The 22,405-nt window shown below is 38.3% G+C and overlaps 1 protein-coding gene across 1 annotated transcript in view; it reads left to right on the plus strand.

Annotated features, from left to right (window-relative positions):
- Nucleotides 1–2,689: 2,689 nt before the first annotated feature.
- Nucleotides 2,690–22,405, plus strand: part of GREB1L (GREB1 like retinoic acid receptor coactivator) — a 272,602-nt gene continuing 252,886 nt past the window's right edge. The window contains exon 1 of the mRNA XM_082640432.1: nt 2,690–2,786. The gene's annotated coding sequence lies outside the window, so the exon portion shown is untranslated. The remainder of the gene's footprint in view (nt 2,787–22,405) is intronic.

Consider the following 22,405-nt stretch of genomic DNA (forward strand, 5'->3'; position numbering starts at 1 on the left):
CTGAACTTGGTTCTAATGCAGCGTATCTGTGGAGAAGCATTTGGGAATCATTGTTATGGAGAAGAGGAGGGATTCGCAGATGATAGCAGTTAACATTTTATAGTCTGCTAGGCACTATGCATTGTCTCAATCCACACAGCTACTCCCTGAGGTATGTGCTATCATGATGCTATTCTACAAATGGGGACACTGAGATGGAGTCCAGTAACTTGGTCAGGGTTATATAATAGGTAAGTCTTGGAGCCAGGATTCAAAACTATGGGGCCTAACTCCAAAGTGTTTACACTTAATTCTGTCACATTTTATAATCACAGAAGTCTATTGGGCATGATGAGGGATACATAAATGTCAAAAAGGAGACAAGACATATACACAAATAAATTCAAGGCAAGGGAGTTTGTTATCTAATGAAGGAGACACTGAAACGTTTTCAAACTACCAGAATATAGATAGATTACCATCACTAACTTTTAACCTTGTTAGGGACTTGTTTTGTTTACTGATGAATCACCAGTTCTCACTTCGCCATCTGGCTCACAGTAGGTGCTCAATAAATATTTGTTGAATGAATACCAGAGTTCTGTAATATTAGTCTAAGGTCCTTGAGCAACTGTGCCAAATTTACCTTCACATCTTCAGAGTCTAGTGTGTTTGGCGCTCAACGAATGGTCCTTGAACTAAACTAACAGAAAACTGCACTGTGGTTTTATGTAAAGGCTGCTCATTGTTCCCAGTTCCCTTTTCTTTAAAATGGAAGGTGTTCCCCTCCTCAACTCTACAGACCATGTGACAGACTGGGTTTTTCAAAAGATTCTCACCGGCTTTAACCTCTCATGAGCTTAGTTTTTATTCATGGAGGTGAACTTGAAATCTCAAGTTTCTACTTACTATCTTTTCCACATGTATGACTGGTTTTCCAGTTGAGTTTGATATTTGATTCCTTTTGGATACCTGAGCTATACTCTTAATCAGCTGCACCTTTCTGTGTTGTAGTTATTTAAAAACCACATTGATCTCATTCGGTAAGCCTGTATTGTGTGCAAGATCCAGGACTGTGGCAATACAGCCATGACTGAGAAAGACATGGTTCCTGCCCTCGTGGCACATAAAAGTGTTCCTATGTGTTTTAAAAGACTGGACAATAGGGATTCAACTGTAAAACAAAGCAAAAAACATTTCTGCTCCTTATCCCCATAAGGAACAAAACGATTTTAAAAAAAAGGATGGCAGTTGGGCATGTGTTCCCAGTGGAGGAGGGAGAGAAGACAATCCAGATCACAAACAAATCGCTTACTTTTTGCAAGTCACAACTGAACTATGCCTTGAGTTATCTTCTGGTGATTCCGGACTTCCAGTCAGAGTCAATTCCGTCTGTACTGACCAAAAGAGAAACGGGGGAAAAATGCATTTCGGTTCTTTAAAAAAAAGGGGGGCAACACGAGCAAACAAAACCCACTGACTTAGGGATCATATGAGATCTACTTTAATTGAAGTTGTCTTTAAACGATACTTGACAATGATACCGAAACAACAGACTGATAACCAACCTGCTCGGGGCAGGGCACGGCTGTAGCATCCCCATTGCCAGGAACCAGCTGACCAGGCCCCAAAGGCACTACAAATTGATCATCTTCTCTTAACCTAGACTCTTCCACCACATCCAGCATGGACCTGCTTCTTCCAGAGTGTGGGCCATGAGTAAAGGAGTCTCGTCGCCCATCTCTGGCAACAACGACAGTTTAAAAAAAAATGGAGCTACAGCTCTAATAACCAGCTGTGAAAAGTGGAGCCATATCTGTCACTGTCGAGCCTCAGCATCTCTGGAGAACGTTTGCTCCCGCCGCGCCCGTCAAGGCCCTGAGCCCGCGGTTAGTGGCTGCCCTGCGGGCGGAAGAGCCCTCTCGTCCCGGCAGGCTCGGGGCGAGCCACCGCGAGCAGGCAGCCTCCGTGAGCGCCCGGCCGGGGTCGGCGGGCCGGAGGGAATGCTCGTCAAGGAGGCGCCCAGGCGGCTCTGGCCGGAGTTCCCGGGTCGGTTTGGTTTTGTCCCCATCCTGCCCCCCGCCCCTTCATGCAAAAGGCCAAGGGGTTTTGACCCACCATCGCCCAGACCGAGTTCACGCTTAGGGCCCTTTCGCCGCCGTCCAGAGGACAGAGAAAGCAATCGCGCAATGAGGCGAGAGCACTCTGTGAATGAAGGTGGAGTCGGCGAGAAAATCATTTTTCTTCTTGGCTGCGCGCGTCAGCTGCAGCCTCCTTCCCAGAAGACCCCCTCCACACACCCGCGCCCTCCACGCCCCTCAGTGGCATCACTGGTGCCGCGGAGTTTGGAAATGGAGGCGCCAGCACACTGGGCTGCGGGCTCCACACGGGGTGGGGGCGTTCCCGGAGGGTGAGCAGGGAACCGTGCGCCCACTCCACTCCCGGAGGGCCAGGGAGCCCTGAAGGGCCCTCGCGGGCGCCGAGGCGGCGGAAGGCCGAGAGGCGGGGCGGGGGGGAGGGGGCGAGGGGGTCCCCGCCGCGGAGCTTCTGGGGAAGCGGGAGGGGCAGCACCTGAGGAATCCGCCTCCGGCCGCAGCGGCCGCCGCCTCGCTCCGCCCCGGGGAACTGAGCGCGCGGCCAGCTTGCCTGCCAGAGAGACGCCAGCCACCGGCGGCGCTAGCACCTCGGAGGAGGGCGGCGGAGCGAGCGGAGCGCGGCGCTGCGACCCGGACTGGGGGTGGGGAGACGAGCCCCGCCGAGGCGAGGGCCACCCCTGGTCCTCTGCCCTCGCGCGCTGCCAGGGCCAGGTGAGCGGCTGCGGGGACTCTGGGCACGGGGAGGCGGGGAGGTGAGAGGTCGCCCGCCGGGCGCGAGTGCACGCCTCTGCCCGGCAGGGGCTGCCCTTTGGCGGGCTGTGGACACCCTGCCTGCGCGGGGAGGCGCAACGGCTGACTTTTTCTGGAGGGATCGGAAGGCGGAGCGGGGGTGTGAGCGCCGGTGCGTTTGTGTGGCGAGGGCGGACGCCCGTGCCAGCCCCGGACCCGAACCCTCGCGTCAGCCGCCTGAGGAGACCCAGCCCGTGCGGTCCGCGCCCGGAGGCCAAAGGCCTGTCACCCCGGCTCTCGGCGCCGCCTTTGTGGCGGGAGCGAGGGAGCCCGAGAGGGGGCTGAGGGAGGCAGCGGCGCGGCGGGGAGCGCCCGGGACCGGCTCCCACAGCCCGAGGGCTGCTGAGGCGGGTGGCCCGGGCGGGGGGACGGTGGGTAGGGAGGCGCGGAGGTGACGCGGGAGGATGGAGAGAGCTCAGAGGGGCAAAGTTGAGAGCGTCCAGCGGTGGCTGGGCGTTTGCTCAGGGTCTCTGGGCTGCTTTGCTCCACGCCAAATGTCACTTGGTCACGAGCGCGCGCGCGCGTCTTCCGGCCGTCATTTCCCTTTTTCGTGAGTGAGTGAGGACGACCACTCTTGTGCTGAATGAGACACAAAGGGTTGTGTTGACAGCTGACCCTGACGCGAGTAGACAGCGAGGTGCGGTGTGTGCCCTGGCCGGGGAGGGTGATGAGGAGGCGGTTTGTTAAAGTTAATCAATTCCCTCAGTCCCTCTTCCGAGCTCCGTGAAAAGAAGCGATCGGTACAGATGCAGTTCGCGGGGCTTCTCAGTTAAACGGAGCCCAAGTCGGGTCCAGAGCCCGATTCATCTGCGCGGGGACAGCTGCTGCCTCCCGCGGAGGCGACGGAGCCTGGATCCCGGAGAAACTCCTCGATCCTCTCCTTTCCTCAAGGAACGTGACTGTTTCAAGGTCCTTATCCCCACCGCGGCCTTCTGTTTCCTGTTGAGAAGATAGAAACCACATTTTAATTTCTGTTTTTCACCCCTTAAGAGTCCCCTCTCCACCTCGCCCTTGAGGTGGGAAAACCCGCTTAAATCTCATGTTAAAATCTAGCCATTTAAATATGGGGAAGAGCTTGTCCGAAAAAGGTTTTTGAATTAAATGCCCCTCTTAGAAACCTCTCTTTCCTCTGAACATTAAAAAGAAAAAAACTTTAAATCCTGGAATTCTCTTTGAGTTTTGTGACTGTGTTGCTTCCTTTTCTTTCGGAATATTTCTGTGTAGTTTTACAAATTGCAATACTGAAAACTTAAAATGGAGAAAAAATTTAAATTGTTTTATTAAAAATAGTACTAGAATTACGTGCATGTAGGCACGTGTTTAAAGGGCAAGTTTTAATTAATGAATATCGGAAAGTTATATACATAGGGTAGAAATTGCAAACAGCAGTGTAAAGTACGCCCTCTGACTCAGAGACCCGTACTCCCAATGCCCTAGTCCTCCTCCCCAGAGGCAACCACTCTCCTCAATTGTATATCCTTCCATAAGCCTTCTATTAGAATGGAATTACATTGTGGAAATAGAGGATGAAGGGAACTGAATATATAAGACTGAACTGTGTCTCAGTGGTGATGGTTCTTAATTTGATATCCACTCCTGATGATATTAGATCCTTTTATTTAGCCTAAGGCACTTATCAGAGTGCTTAAAAATCTTAGAACAAGTATTCAGTGCAAAGCAGAACTATTAAACTGTTATCTCCCCCCTCCCTCCATCACCAGTTTCTCTACACTTGGTTTTTTATAACCTTTGTTGGATTTTTCTTCCTTTTGGAGCTCTTTAGGAAGTAGAGAATGAGAACTGTAGTTTATTCTATCCAGTGCAGTGCACATCTGAAGACATTGAAAGGATATATGAATACTCCCATTGACATGAGATAATATAAAAATTTCAATGGTATGGGAGAAATACGAAGGCCAAGTTTAAGACATTTGGTCACATCTCTTAGTTCCAGGCCTGAATTTGCCATAAACTAGCTAAATGAAGTAACTTTCTAAGAAATGCTTTTGTTTCCTACCCCAGTTAAATAAAGGAATTGAACCATGTGGCTTCTGAGTGTCCTTCCGACTCCAAAATCCTGTGATTTTTGGTAAAATGGTAGTTCTGTAGGTGTCCTAAGACTGGCTAAGGATAAACCAGTTGGATCTGTGGGTATTAGACAGTGGAGTGACAAAAAAAAAAAAAAAATCCTAAATGGTAGATTCATAAAGAGGAAGTCAGAGATGTTTAAACAACATTTCTGCTCTTATGAAATTGATATCATTGGAGAACAGCTACTTTACTTTCCCACAAAATGTCTGTTTATGTTACTGATAGAGGCCAAACCCTGAATGGCCCTCTGTGCATCACCTTGTATGGCTAAGGAGAGTGAATTTTCTTCACAGCTCACGGTGCCATTTTTAGGGAAATTATTCTTACCAAACTCTTACTTTTCTTTTTGGTAATGTGGAAATAATGTTCATTGACCTACTTCAAAGGGACTTTACATAATTTAATTAGTGATTCTACAAGTATTTAGAATATGAATAATCCTTATAACTAAGCTATTTTAGTTACTTTATAAGTATTCACTTAGAGATCATGTTCTTAGCAGGAAAGTTTTCTAATCTCTAAAACACCTGAAACTAATGATTCCTGGATGGGTGCAGAGAGCTGAGGAGTGATTTCAAGGTTATGAAAGTAAAAAGAATTAGGTGATTTTAATCACTATATATGATCTCAGTTAAGGGATTTCAAACGTACACCGTAAGTGGTGGTTACAAAAATCATTCATGTTAAAGAAGGAGATCTCATACTTTGAAGATTCCGAGTCAATAATAAAGAATATTATGTAATTAGTTTGTATGTCAGTAATATAAATAAATTATAATGGAGATTTAGGAATTGTTTGATTGGGGTGATAAGAAATATGAACTAGAATGGTACATTGGTAAGGGTGCTTAGAGAAATCTTGATTGACAACACTAACAAAAACAAAAGAAAATTAAGTACTAGTACTAGTAATGAAGTTCTTCTAAAATGGAATAGTTTTTGTTTTTTGCAGCTTCCTTCCCACCCTTACCATATGAATATGTATTTTTACAGATGTCTTATCATATTGCAGGCACATTTTTACTCTGATTTTTTATAAACATTTTTCTATAATTTACTTTCTATTGTTTGCAATTAGTTTTATTGTATCATGATTTACTTAGCTCTTTCGCTATTTTATGATTTTCCAGTTTTAAAAAAATATATAATGGCCACCCACATGAATGTGACTTTCTTATTCTTCTTCTTTAAAATTAAAAAAACAAACAAACTTAGAATTATTTCCCTGGAGAGGCAGTATAGGTGAGCTCTAAAATTAAAGGTTCAGTGTCCAAACATAGCTCCATCACTTATGGGTAATATTGGGCAAGTAACTTATTTTCTTAGAGCTTTCTAATCTGTAAAGTGGGTATAGTAATAGCTCTCTACAAGGTTAAGATTAAAAGCAGTAATGCATGAAAACACATGTAAATGTTAGCTCTGTTTTTAACTAGGAAATTTTTGTAATTTCCAAATTACTTTCCAGGAGGATTACATAAATTACACACAACAACAATGCATGTGCTTATGTAATTTTATTTATGTAATTTTAAACATTTATATTATTGTGACTAATTTGATCAGTGTAAAATTGTATCCCTTTGTTTCGATTTGTATTTCTTTGGTCTTGTGCAAAGTGAGAGGTAGTTTTCTCAGCAGTATTGCTACAGTTTTCTACTTGGAGTGGTGGAAATTTCATCACCTCAGTCATTTGAACTAGATTATAAGACAGACAAATAGGACAGGTCAATTACAACACTAATAAGTGAACCAAATTTTCCAATAGGTTCTTTCAGATTAGTTGTAGTTTTCTTGTATTCTCAGCCGATGGTAGTTTTTATTCGTTATTGTTTTTAATCTTAAAAATATAGTTGTTAAAATTAATCAATAATGTTATATATCCATTCTATTTAAGTGAAAATGCAATCTTCTCTTTTTTCCCTTGAAGGGCTGATTTATAATTAGCATTATTATGATCCAATTTAGTGGATTTTTGCTAGGAATGCTTCCTAAAACTTGGGGGAAAAAAAATCAGAGAAAGTTTCATGATTGCTAATCATGTTATCTTTTGGCTACCAATGGATAATGAAGTTATATCCTCTAACTTGAGTTCTTATACAGTCAAGGTAATTTAGACTACACAAAAGCATGCTCTTGTAAGTTCTGGAGTTCCAGCAGCCCTGATATTTCTGGCAAACACACACCCAATGTGGATAACAGCAGCTCTTTGTGCTCCTGAGCCCCAGGAGGGCTTCCTATTGTGTACTCTTCCTTCCCTCCCATTCTTGACTGACTGGTGATAGCAACTCCTCCAAGTCCAGATGTGAAGCTCCCACAGGGACGCCTCTCTTCTACCCAGCTCTGTATTTATCTCCACCACCCACCCCTTCAGTGTCTTTGCTTTTGTCCTATGACATAGAGAATTCACTCTCTTTGCAAGGTTGAGGTTTCAGATTTTATTTTTAATTTATCGCTATGCTTTTTGAGTGTCTTCAACAGTCCCTACAGTGGAAACTATAGGCACAATTAGCATAGAGTAACACATAATCAGCACTGGATAAATGTTTGTTGCTGTGAACCGTATCTTGTATGGTCTTCTCTGTTCCTGGGCATGGTTCTATTTTTAAGGTAAAAATAAAAAGCAAGCTCTGGTTGTGTGCTGGATTACTGTTTGCCTATATTACCAAGGTTAGGAATTAGGAAACGTACTTGTTATGGCCCTTTTAACTTTTTCTGTGTTTAGAGGAGATTCTTAACTCTTGTGCCTTTCTTTTCTTCTGTAAAATGGGATTAACAATTAAAGTACTGCTCTAATTATCAACCTTCTGCACAGAATTGTTGTGAAGATAAAATGAAATAATAAATGTGGACATGTTTTAGAAAAAAAAGGATGCACAAATTTGTACAGTGTTGTCATAATTACACATTATCACTACACTTCCAGGACTGTCCATATCTTTGAGAAAGCCTCATCTCAATGTGGAGCTGCACTGGGAGCTTGGGGTTAGATGATAATTCTTGGGGCCCAATCCAAACCCTGAGGGTGGGGCCTGTTCTGTCTTTTAACAGCCCTTCTGATGCTGAACCACTTTCTAAGGAGTAGTAAATGTCAACAACCACTAGAAAAGTATTCTTTTGCTAGTTAAATATTAGTTATAAGATAATCCAGAGATATCATAACATCACTTGTGCGTGCTAAGTATGAAATGAAAGTTAGCTATTATCATTAGCTGCCGTTTGCCTTTTAACCTCTCAGAATTTAATTCAGAGCAGGAATTGTAAACTCAGGTGCTTTTAGAGGCCAAGCAGGTAATCTGAGTGAAGCAGGACACCTGTGAAATAATAGGGGATGATAAGTCCTGGTGGGCAAGAAAGTCTGAAGGTGGCATGATTTCTAAGACTGCACTGATTTTTGCCCGGTGTGTCACTGTTACCAGATCATTTGATTTTTCAAGTGGAACTGGAAATTCATATTTTTGTATGAATTTAATGTTGGTAATAAATTTTAAAGAAAACATATGGACCCAACAAAACAAATCTGGAAGCCAGATAATTTCCAACTTCTCAATTAATTAACATGGGTGAAAATATTTGCATTTGAATGAGTATGATGACAGGAAAAAGCACCCTGTTCAACATTATTAATAAAGAAATGCACATAAAAACCCCACAGACATATTTCAACTTTCAGATTATAAAGATTTAGATCAATAATATCTAACATTGGCAATGGGTAAAGAAACTGTTATTGTTATACACTATAAAATGAAGGCAAATATTACAGCTTTTTTGGAGAGCAATTTGGCATCATGTATCAAGATTTTAAATGTCTGTACTGGGACTTCCTTGGTGGTCCAGTGGTTAAGACTTCCCCTTCCAATGCAGGGGGTGCAAGTTCGATCTCTGGTTGGGGAGCTAAAATCCCACATGCCTTGGGGCCAAAAAACGAAAACATAAAACAGAAGCAATATTGTAACAAATTCAATAAACACTTTAAAAAAAAAAAGGAGGCTTGATTGAAGCTGTTAAAAAATTTTTTTAAAATAAAAATAAATGTCTGTACCTACCCTGTCCAATATGGTTGTCCCTTGCAATGTGTGGCTATTTAAATTTAAATTAATTAACTAAAGATTCGGTTTCTCAGTTGCACTATTCACATTTCAAGTACTCAATAGTTGCATGTGGCTGGTGCCTACTATATTGGACTGTGATGATGTGGAACATTTCCTTCATAGAAAGTTCTTATGGACAGCACTGGTCTAAACTCTGACTCAGAAATTTCCCTTCTAGGAATTTGTTAGAAAGAAATAACTAAACAAATGCAGATAGTAAAAACATCACCTGAAACATTATTTATAAGAGTAAAAAATTAGAAACAAACTAAACATCATGTTTTTACTAAAAATTAGGTTGCAGTAAATATCCATGATATATTGTTATGTAAAAGTATCTCTGTTGTCGAATGATTTTATTTATTTGGGTAGATAGCTTAGGTACATAGAGATTAGGGGAACAAATTTTCTCTTCCCACAAATGATTGTAGGTATAACAGAGCTTTCCCTTTCTAGCCTAGAGCTCTTGTCATGTAGTAGACTAGGTTGACTTTCACTAAAGAACAAGCAGAGGCACTTGACAGTTCGCCAAGCTGCATCAGTATCACCTGGGTACCTGTGAGAAATTCAGGGTCTCAGACCCCATTCCAAGCCTCCTGAATCAGAATCCCTGGCGGGGCCCAGCGATCTGTGTAGTAACAAGCTTTCCACTTCCTGCCTGTATCTGCCTCCTATCACTGAATCTCTCAAGCTTTATTTGTTTTATCTTGGCCAAGTGAGATCTCCTTGAACTCTATCCAGGCACCATTCTAGGTGCTTCAGAGGCTGCAGTGAAGAAAACTAACAAACATCCCTGTCCTTATGGGAATCAAACAATAAGCAAAGGAAAAACTGAGTAAAATATGTTATATTTTAGGTAGTGAGAAGTGTTAGGGAGGAAACTGAAGCAGAAAGGGGACTTAGAAAGTGAGATGGGAGTTGAGATTCTCTTCAGGGTGTCACTGAGAAGTGACACCTAAGTGAGGACCTGAAGGCTGTGAGGGACTGAACCACTGGAAGTTTAGAGGCAGAGCATTCTTGGCAGTCGTAAGAGGGGTAACTAGGAGGCCACTGCTGCTGAAGAGGAGAGGCGAGTGAGGGGAGTGAGGGGGGATTAGGTCAGAGCTGTAATCTAGATCTTCTGACTGCAAAATTCTTTGTTCTCTCTAGTGTACCACACTCCTCAAATTCTTTGGTTAATCAGTTTGTAAAGAGATCAGACGTCCTTAAATTCACTGTTTTTCAGTGTGATCTGTCAACACCTGCCTTATTCGCCTGGGGTGCTTGTTAAATGTGGATTATTGGTCTCGACCTGCTGAATTAGAGTTTCTGGGGTGGGACCCTGGAATGTGCATTTTAGTGATCTTCCCAGGTAGTTTTTATGGACACAGAAGTCTTAGAACCACACCTCACATTTATCATTCTGTAAGTTTAGTTTTTGTAGAGGAGGTGTACCTAAAATTCTCACCACTGCCTGTGGAGGTCATAATGAGAAGATGTAATTGATGTAGTGTCTCATTTACTTCCTGCATCTTTAAACTGATTAAATAAACACTACTTATAGTAAGTTTATGTGTATATCTCTGTTGGAGTATTCAGCAACTGTACGATTATTGTCATAATTCTTACCCACATCAGAGGATGGGGGAACCTTTTCACTTGAGGGTTCTGTCTCCCCCTCATCCAATCTGTTCTGCTTTTTGGAAAGGGCGAATTTAAATTTAATTGATTTTTAAATTCATGTTTTCTTTTTTTCTTCTTTTCCATTCTCTTTCTCTCTGGTCCCTCCTCTCTCTTTCTCTCTCTCTCTCTCTCTGTCTCTCTCTCTCTGCGTCTTGTTTCTTTTCTTCTTCCTCTTCCCTTCTTCTTGAAATCTAACCATCCCAAATTAAACACCATTAATGTTTTGGTCACCATTATTTTATGCATTTCCATGCATATTTATATATATTTACCAACACAAACAACTTTACATGATAGGGTCATATGTTTTTTAAAAAACTGTAGTCACGTCTTTTAAAAAATTCAGGAAGCCTAAATTCCCTCTTTACCCTCCCTTTTCACCTCAACAGTGTGACCAATCTGCTGTTTATTTTGTTAAAACTTTTTCCATGATCATGTAACCTAATAAACCTTGTATATCTTCAACATCTTATATATACTGTCATATTTCATATATATATAATTTATTTTTTCACTTAATACTTAATAAAACACAGGGATATACCTCTAAGTCAAATGGTATAGCTCTTATTTATTCTTTTAAATGACTACATAATATTCTGTGGTATACATATTCCACAAACAACCATTAACTTTACTGAAGGATATTCATTTTAACTAAACAAGAAACTAGAGCTGTATACTAAATGTGAGGCATATCTGATTATATAATTTAGAAACATTTTTGTAAAGCAAAAAAGAACTGAAGACAAATACTACAGACAAATGATAGATTGGAAAAAAAGTCTTTACATATGCAGGCAAAAGATTAGCATCTCCGGTATATAAGGAACTCTTCACAAAATGATAATAAAAATATTTTCTGAAGCATAATTTTAAAATTGTTTACAAATGATATGCCTAGGTCATTCACAGAAGCACAATTCCAAATGATCAATAAATATGAAAAATGCTTAGCTTTATCAGTTGTTTGGAAATGCAAGTTAAAAATAATAGTAAGCTACACTTGACACCTACTTGATATTAATATAGAACTTTAGTCCACACTGAAATTTCCAGAATTAGTTTCTTTATTCACTGAAAATCTATGCAGAAACTTTTTTCTGGAAAGTTATATTAAAGCTATAAAACATAATTATTTTCCAGGTTTTCTCATTTGCTTAGAGAATTTGAGGGGAGATTGACTTTTATTCCGTTTTAGACTCAACTCTTAGCATAAGGAGTGAGAACAGAGCTTAGAAAACTGAAGTTTGATATCAATTGTAGGACTTTTTTTTTTATTCCAAAGGGTTTTCTTCCATTTGAAGATAGAAATTGTTGGATTTTAGAGCCATAGGTCAATCCTAAGAGGAAAACAGGGCCACAGGGTTTTACTTGACTTCCCAAGGTCACCTGGCTATACCTGCATTCTTTCTGGTTTACTGTCCTGTTCCTGAGTATCTTTTCATGCCTTTAATTTCAGCTAATGCAGAGAAATCACATTTCAAATATTTTTCCATTTTCAAAAAAGTATTGAATGTATAGCATTTAGAGAAATTCAGTTGTTTAGATTTTAAGTAGAAATAATGTGTGAGAATAATTTTAAAAATCAGCAAAGGCATATCACTTACAATCCTACTGCCCTTACAAAATGAGCTGCTTCCCCAGTTTTACCTCAAGTACTAATCTATATTCATTAATGATTTTGCAAGTGGGAAGAGTTCGCTAATATTTCCAAAATATTTTGGTAACTTTGATTCAGGCCTTTTACACTGGTCTGCCTGACCCTGTCTTTCCTTTCTTCTGACGTGTTTTTCATGCATGTCATTTTTAAGCCTTGAACATTATTTCATATCAGTCTCAACCTTGATCAAATGCCTTCAGTGGCTTCCAGTTGCCTACCTTAGCATTTCCCAGAGGCTGTCACCCTAAGCCCTAGTATTCCAGTCTAATGCTGTCAGCTGCATGGAACTGAACAAACAGCTAAAGATGTTAAACAGTAATTAATTCCTTATATCCCCAAAATATATGGGGAGAGGGAGGGGAGGGCAATTCTTGGGTTAATTCAGGTGCTTGATGATGTTGTCAAGGACCCAAGTTCTTTCATTCATTCTCTGCCATCCTTAATTTGTTGGTGTTTGTCTTCCATCTTGTCCTTGCATTATACCAAGGTGTCAGCAGCGCACTCAAGCCTCACACAGCTCTGACTGGAGTCAGAAAAAGTTCTGTGTCTTCAAGCTAAATACTTCTTAAAGAGTTTACCCACATACATAGATGTCCCAAATCCCATTGGTTAGAATTTACCACGTGCTCATGTGTAAGCCAGTCGCTGACAAGGAAAATAGAAATACCATGATTGGTGTAGAATAATCAAGATTCACCCCAGAGCCTGAGGAAAGGTCCACTCTCTGAGATGAGCATGTAAAACCCAGGGGTTGTTAATGTTGAAGAAGATCAGGAGATGGTTCGATTAGACAACTAGCAGTGTGTGCCATGAAATCCAATTTCTTCAGTTGCCTGCAAAGCTCTTTATAATCTGACCTAATGATAATCTAATATAAAACCTCTATTTTAGGCAAGCCAATCAGTTGTCTTTCTTGTCTTTCTCATGTGCATTCCTACCTATGGCTTGGCTCATGTTTCTCTTAGAAATCTCTTCCTATTCCCTAGAGCTGGCTGTGGCTATTTAAATTAAAATTAATTAAAGTTAAATAAAATGAAAAATTCAGTTCTTGAGGCATACTAATTGCACTTCAGGAGCTTAATGGCCACATGCGGCTAGTGGCTATTGTATTGGATAGCACAGGTATAGAATATTTCCACCACTGCAGAAAGTTCTGTTGGACAACACTACTGTAGAGATTCTTGCAAATCATACCTATTATTTAAACCGTTTTTGCCAAACTATAGGCCACCTATATCAGAATCAGCTAGAGATGTTTTATTTTTTTCTCCCAGTTTTATTGAGCTATAATTGACACACAGCACTGTATAGTTTAAGGTGTACAGTATAATGATTTGACATATATATCATGAAATGATTACCACAGAAAATTTAGGGGACATCCATCATCTCATATAGATACAAAATTAAAGAAAAAAATTTATTTCCTTGTGATGAGAATTCTTAGGATTTACTTTCTTAAGAACTCTCATAACATATAGAAGTGTTAATTATATTTATCATGTTGTACATCATATCCTTAGTACTTCTTTGTCTTATAACTGGAAGTTAGTACCTTTTGACTGCCTTCATCCAATTCCCCCTCCCCTCTCCCCACACCTCTGGTAACCACAAATCTGATCTCTCTTTCTATGAGTTTATTTGTTGGTTTGTTTCTGAAGTATAATTGACCTATAACACTATGTTAGTTCCTGTTATAGAGCATAGTGATTCGATATTTCTATACATTTCAAAATGATCACCACAATAAATCTTGTTACCCTCAGTCACTATATAAAGATATTATATAGTTATCGACTATATTCCCAACACTGTACGTTTCATATTTGTGATTCATTTATTTTGCAACTGGAAGTTTATGCCTCTTAATCTCGCTCACTTATTTCTCTCCTCCCGCCCCCCTCCTTAGGCAACCTCTTGTTTGTTCTCTGTATCTATGAGTCTTTCTGTTTTGCTATGTTTGTTCATTTGTTTTGTTTTTTATATTCCACATGTAAGTGAAATCATACAGTTTTGTCTTTCTCTGTTTGAATTTTTCACTTAGTGTAGTACCCTCTTTGTCCATCCATGTTTGCAAATGGCAAAATTTCATTCTTTTTTATGTCGGAGTAATGTTCCATTATATATATATATAATCTCCCACATCTTCTTTATCCATTCTTCTGTTGATGGACACTTAGACTGCTTCCATCCATCTTGGATGTTGCAAATAATGCTGTAGTGAACATAAATGTGCATGTATCTTTTTCAATTAGTGTTTTTGTTTTCTTCAGAAAAATACCCAGAAGTGGAATTGCTGGATTGTATGGTAGCTCTATTTTTAGTTTTTTGAGGAATCTCTGTACTGTTTTACATAGTGGCTGCACACCAATTTACATTCCCACGAGCATTGTACAAGGGTTCTCTTTTCTCCACATGCTCCCTCCACATTTGTTATTTGCGGTCTTTTTTGATGATAGCCATCCTAACTGGTGTGATGTAATATCTCATTTTGGTTTTGATTTGCATTTCTCTGATGATTAGTGATGTTTAGCATCTTTTCATGTGCCTGTTGGCCATCTGTAGGTCTTCTCTGGAAAAATGTCTATTCAGATCCTCTGCCCATTTTTTAATCAGGTTGTTTTTTTTTTTTATAATGTTGAGTTGTATGAGTTCTTTGTATATTTTGGATATTGACTACTTATTGGATACATGAAAATGCTGTTTAAATGCAGATACCAGGCTCTAAGTGTTGGCCCCAAGCCACTTTTATGCCCCAAAAAGTTGAAGAACCACTATGAGGTCTATTTATTAGTTTATTTATTAGTTTATTATTTAAGTCTATTTATTAGTTTATTTCCTTTATGGAAATATACTAAATATTGGAGTTATCATTAATTTTCTTCTACTCTAAACTTCTATGGCATTTGTAGTTTATGTATCACATTTTTAGATTTTCGTTATAGATATTTATAATCTCTCTTCCAGAAAGCATTTTCTTCCTGAATGTTAGACTCTAAGCCCCTTGAGAGGATGTACTATGGCATTCTCCAAAGTGTCTAATACAATGTTGGGTACATAATAATACAAAGTATTGACTGATTAATTACATTCTACAGAATTTACTGTGTACAGTCTATATTTAGTTGGCAATTCTTTGAAAAGTCATAATACTGTCTGCAGTATTGGTGATAGAAGACGGATGGTGGTAAGGGTATTTCCACAATATTTTTCCTCAATTTCGTTTGTTAGAAATAAACCTGAAAATTTTCTGGTTAGATTTTTAACAAATATTATATGATGATGTTCCCTATAAGGTTTGGATTTGCAGCATTTTTAAAAATGGCTATTTTAAAAGTGCTCTGATCCCTTGGTTCTCTTGTGGAACATAAGCTAATCAAACCTCCAGATCCATAGCTGATAGAGAAACTTCCTATTGCAACTGAACTCCCCATGTGGATCAGGGTTCACCTCCTACCTAGAGAATCCAGTAACTGTTCTCCTCTACTTTGATTATTTAATAATCACTTGAGAATTGTTGGAGCAGGAGGTTAAGGTCTTGGTATATTAGAGAATGACTAGACCTGTATCTTCACAAGTTGCAGCACAGTGAAGGATCAAGTTAGACTAATAATGTAACTAATATTAGTAATAGTAATATTACTAGTAATGGTAGTCATGAGCAGCAGCATCTTACTTAGGACTAATGTAAGGGATGTTTCTCTTATATTCTCTTGTGCATAATTTCACAGATTGTATCAGTCTATGGGTTGACATGAAAACAAACGACAACATTTTCTGGTAGGCTCATTACCTTGTAATACAAAACGAATCTAATTTATTTTTTAAGAAATAAAATCTTTATTGAAAAAATAACTATTTTCCACTGAGACTCTTGATATATTTTTGATGTTAAGACAGTTGACTTATAATTGGATTCCAAAACAGTCACATTGCTGAGATAATGGATCAATACACCAAGCAGGATGCCTAGTACAAAATCGTCCCTCAGGAAATGTCAGTTCTTTTTCCTCACCATACTTGCTGAATGACAGGCCTGAGACTTCATCAGAGAGTAGCAATTAGCGTTAAATGTTTTGCCTCCCAACTAATATCACTGAGTTCTTCTTTTCCTAGAAAAGTTAGACCATGTAAAAATCACCTTTCTCCCCCTCATTCATATAAATGGAATAATCTAATATTAGGGGTAATATTTTCATAGTATTTTGGTCAAAAGATGTATAAGAGTTGTTTGATATTGACAGGTATAAATGCACAATCTAAAGCTAAAGCTAAAGATCTTTCGGAGTCTGGAAGTGTAGTGTCTGGGTTATGGTATTTCACATATTCTAAATGTTTGAGGTTTTTTACCATCATAAAGACTGGTGAGTCAGTGGTATGCCTTATCTCAACTTCTGCCTCCAGAACAGGAAATGTGACAGAACAGTGTAATACATCCCGTAGTTATGTATCTGGAACATCAGAGAGAAAGTATGTGTGTATGTCAGAGAATATGTGTAGGCACAAAACATAACCTTTACTAAAAAACAGCCATAAAGGTCTTTATGACCCATATATGCTTCTCTGCCTAGTCCTTTTTTTCTTTTTTTTTTTTTGCGGTACGCAGGCCTCTCACTGTTGTGGCCTCTGCCGTTGTGGAGCACAGGCTCCGGACGCACAGGCTCAGCGGCCATGGCTCACGGTCCCAGCCGCTCCGCGGCATGTGGGATCTTCCCTGACCAGGGCACGAACCTGTGTCCCCTGCATCGGCAGGGGGACTCTCAACCACTGCGCCACCAGGGAAGCCCTGCCTAGTCCTTTTCTGCTATTTAATAATTTAATTTATAGCAGGAATTAATAATTTAACCCAATAAATTAATAAAAATGTACACTACATCAGGCGTTGTATACATATTATTTCTAATCTTCACAACAGCCTTGTAAAGTATGCATCATGATCCTCATTTTTATAGCTAAGAAAACCAAGCCTCTGAAAGGTTTAAGTAAATTTCATAAGCTCCCATAGGTAGTAAGTAGAAAAGTCAGAATTCAAACCTATGGGCTGGCTAATTCCAAACCTTTGTTCTTTCCTCCGTGTCACATTCTTGGGTACCTGTCTTGTGACTCAACTAGAAGGTAAGATCTAGATATCAGGAATTGTATCTTAAGGAAAATGTTGCTGCTCTTGCTGAAGATGGCATACATAGGTGCTAAGGGGCATATTAACTCTTTCAGGCCACCAAGGGATCATTTAGTACCTAATTTTTGAGAAACAGACTGCACCAAGGCTGTATCTTGGTTGGTGAGGAGTGTAATGGAGGTCTCTTGGATTTACTCACCAAACTTGAGTGAAATCTCCATGACTGGAAGTGATTTGTTTCTTTTGCTCACTACTATATCTCCACACCTAGAACAAGCACATAGTTGCCCCTCAATAAATATTTGTCAACAAATGAATGAATGACCTCTGTAGGGACCTGTTAGCTTTCTTCTATGGCTGTGGAATCCATCCTTAACCTGAGCCAAGCTTCTTTCATATCTAAGCCACTGACTCCAGTAGAGCTGGGAGAAGGGAGGGCAGATGGAACAAGATAAGCTTATCACCTCTACTGGAAATACCAAGATGAGGCCCAGGCCCTTCAGAAGCTAGTAGCATTATCTTTTGCATAAAGGATGCTAATAAGAAAAAATAAATCCAAAACAATACTGTGGTAGAGATGAAAGGAAATGCATTTTTATTTTCTCTTCTTTTTGAGTTTTACTAAATGATGATGTCTTTGTAATCCTTCATGCATGTTCAGTTTATCATTATATTTACTTATTTACAAATTTACATACATAATTTAGGTAATATGGGCTTTAAATTTGTCAATAAATGTCCTAGTTAATAAAAATAATTGAAAGCCATATGTTTCCAGGATAATACTGCATAGTGGAAGAGAACCATGGAATTGGTAGTCTGGAAAAAGTGTTTTGGAAAATGGGACAAATTTTTTGTACTGTTTAAATATTACAATTCATTTTGCTCATTTGATTTTAAATTGATAAGTCTTCCAAAATCAAAATAGCATGGACTTACTTTAGATACCGTTACATGGGAGATTACAAGATAGCTGTATGGTGTTTACCCTTGGGAAGCTAAAGTTCACGTATTGCAAACAGACACCATAATTCTGTCTTAGAGTAAAGTTTGTGTTTAACCTGTACTGATTTTTTTAAGGCTTTGAAGTAATAATTGGCAGCAGCAGTTGTAATATCAAACTGCCTCTCAGTTTTCGTTTGGATAAAAAGTAATTACTGCATCAAATACATTTGTTACTTCCTTAAAAATGATTTTTCTCTTCACAGTTTTCCTACTGAGCTAGAAGTTTATACCCAGTGGGGATAAAAGAATTCTCCATTGGGCAGGAAATTTACAATAAAAGTCAACTTAATAAGTCTTTATCAAGTACCTATAGTTGGAATGGTGCCTTGGAGAGAGAGAAAGGAAAATAAAGAGCTATCCCTGACCTTGGGAAGCCTACAGTCTAGTTAAGACAGTTATGTGACTTGTGGTTTGGTAGATTTAGATCTAATTTTGTTTAAACTATGTTTCTCAAATCATAACTCATATAGTAAAAGATTTATACAACATAATATGTAAGCATGTTATTTATTCTGTTGCTAAATAGCAAAATTACAAAAAGAATTCAGTTGAACTGATACCTAGTGGAAATTTAGTGTCCACTTCATTTTTTAAACTAGAAGACATTTTAAACTGTTCATGAGGCACAATGTAAAATTTGAAACAGTGCTGGTGATGTTAAGGAAATCCTGGTATGAGTGTTAAGTTTGTTAGTAAAACTTCATGGACATTAAGTATTCAACTAATATCCTTTTTTTTCCTTTTTTTGGTAGAACATAAATTAATTTTATTAAATAAGCTCCCTTTGAGATGTTCTTTATATAGTAAATATAAGGTATGAGAAATTATCGAGAAAGAAAATGAGTGAAAGCTTATTTTGACCTTCAGTCTATGTTTAAAGCACATTTACAGTCATACGATTAATACACTACTATTTTACTAATGCATATATAGATTATATTGAGAAATAAACATTTAAAGCATCAATCATAAAGCATTTTCTTATAAATACAATTCACTCTTTAGAAATTTGGTTTCTTGTCAATTTTTCATCAGTGAAAGCTATACACATTCTAATTTGGCCCTTGATATATGTTTCTTATTATGTACAGTAATAAAAAAATAAGACTAATCAGTGCCATATTTATTATAAATATGTTGTCTTTTTACAAGTTTTCTTTGAATTGAATGGAATTAACTTTTCTACCTGATTTGTGGGCCACCAGAAAAAGGAAGATATACGTTAAGGAAAGAAAAAAAAAAAGACTTAAAGGATAACTGGAACTTAGTACTTACACATTAATATTACTCCTTTATATTAGGGCTTATTAAAGAACAAGATCATAATTTAGTCTGTTGAATTCTAACATGTTACATTTATTGTTGTTGATATAGTTTTTGTTTTTATCTTATTTAAAAGTTAGCTTTCCAGAAACTTATGTGCATGAGAAGTCTGTTCAGAGTCGACTTTTGTTGGTAGAATTCTGTTTTGAACTAACTGTTGAGATACTTTTCTTATATTAGATTAAAGCATTAGCATATAAATCCTATTGCAATGATGTATAAATAAAGCTGACTGATTAAAAATAGTTGTAAGTCACAATTTTCTCTCTCCTAAGAACAAGAGATTTAAGTCTCTGAGAACACTCATGTGTGTGGGATGGTTATGATAGATAGTCCAGCTGTCTTTGTGTGTGTTTCATTTAAATGTAAATTTATCTTAGAGATTCTAAAGATGAGCTCAGAAGGTAGAGAATTTTAATTTGAATAGTCATTTACTTCTTTTTTCATGAATACTGAAATAAATTCCTATTTTACACTAAAGAAAAAGAACTTGTTAAACAGACAGTACTCAACTACCTTATTTTAAAGCTTCTTAATGAATTATTAATTTTTCTCATTAGCAGTTTTTCTAATATGATATAATCCTATTAAAAGAAAATAAATTTATATGCTATAGAAGCACATACAACAATAGTTCAACAATTTCCAGTATGATATTGAGCACTATTTTGGAGTACAAATAATAGAAATACACTTCAAATAAATCTGAGATGTTAAAAACAAACTATTGAAGTTAGCAGAAGCACACTGACGTATGTATCACACACATACATAACGCACCAATCTATATATAGTGCTATGTATATACTTAGACTATATTTTTAACCACTGCTGAAAACTTAGTGTGATACTTTAATTTTAACTCAACTTTCAGGAACAATTTCTGAGGACAGGTTTTTGAAAAAGTTTCCACTTACCACTATTCCCATTAAGACAGAAGTTCAAGATTTGAAGCTCTGTTATTTGGCTTCATTTTATACCTACTTGCGGGCGTTGTGTAAGCTACCATGAATGCTCTCTTAATGGAGGTTATTTGTGCTCATTTTTTCTACTTCCCTACAATAAAACAGGCCATTTGTGTGAGTTGCTGTTGACTGCATATTTTGAAGTCATTTTTTTCTTTAGCCATTTCGTTACCAGCCTGTGATTATCTTGTGTAAAAAAAACAAATAGACAAAAAAACTCTTTGATCTACCCTAACCTTTCTATATGTAAATTTTGTAAAGAGTGGCACTGTAGCATACCAATAAAATGTACTTATTGACATTTCCAAATTAACGTCAAAGGATGATAAAGTTTATTAAAGGAATTGCTATTTGTTGGTTGATAAAATTTACTTAGGTCACATAAATGTAACTAATTCCCAAGAAACCACTATAGTCATGGGTTCTCTTCAAAGAAAAGACCTTTGTTTAATCTAAGTATCTTTCTTTTACACAATTAGGAACATAAAGGAGTGTTTTCTGAGTATTTTAATTGAGAGATCCTGAATTTTTATTTATACCTTTTTTAAATATGTATGTTTCCATAGAGTGCTTGCAAATTTTAATACACAATTCTGCATGTTTTGCTTTAATTAATAGTTGCTCTTTAGAATTTAAAACTGAGTTTTACAGTACCCAGTGGGGGTGTGAAATGTGTATTTACAACAGTATCCTAACTTACAGATTCTGCGATATGAGGTCAGACACATTGGTTTATAATCAAAATCAGTGATTACTTTTGTTGGTAGCTTGTCATTGGTAAAAAGTGTTCCTCGGTTACAAACCACAAGACTCTGCAAGGTGATGGCCCAGTGGTCAACCTGTAGAAAATGAGTGTGATAAATCAGTTTTCTCTGCATTCATTTCTATTTTGTGTCATGGTTTGAGAAAAAACAGTAGATGAGAACAAACCAGTGTGAATATTTTAAATCATCCCGCCTGGTAAAACTCCATGCCACGCCTAAGAAACAGGAATCGGGTTTTCAGAGGTATTTTCCTTTCAATAACTGCTGCATAGTACCTCTTTTAACTTTTTATAAGGACATTCAGTTTCAGTAAATTAGGTGGTGTTGAGGTGGGGGATGGTATAGATAATTGTAAGAGGTTTATACCTTACACTCAGGGTTATTACTTGGTAACCAAAAATGCTGTCTGAATCTATTTCTGTAGTGCCAGGGAGGGTGGGGGATGGAGAGAATGAAACTTGAATCAGTGACCATCTGGCCCAGATTTGGCTGATTTCCTGTGCACTGCCCTTTGTTTCGGCCAGACAATGGATTGTTCCTTTTTCAGATAAGAACGCTGTTTGATGACTTTGTGCTGAATCAGCAGGTTTGGTTTGGGATTTCAAGCATAGACTCACATTGAGGGGATTTCTGTTCTGACAGCACTAACTTTTTATTTATTATAAAAATATTCTTAAAGTTCTTTTCTATAAGTTTAATAAAGTGGTGGCATTGCAGACAAGTCAAATAAAATAATTGGGAATGTAGCTTTCTGGTTATATAGTACCCATCTCAAAGACTGAAATTTTCCTTGTCCTTAGTTTCCAAAATTAATCTCTCCCTGATTGTGGTTTTTGATGAATCTTTATATAGTCTCTC

This window comes from Mesoplodon mirus (genome assembly GCF_964341445.2).
Source record: "Mesoplodon mirus genome assembly, chromosome: 13".
In the NCBI taxonomy this organism is placed as follows: Eukaryota; Metazoa; Chordata; class Mammalia; order Artiodactyla; family Ziphiidae; genus Mesoplodon; species Mesoplodon mirus.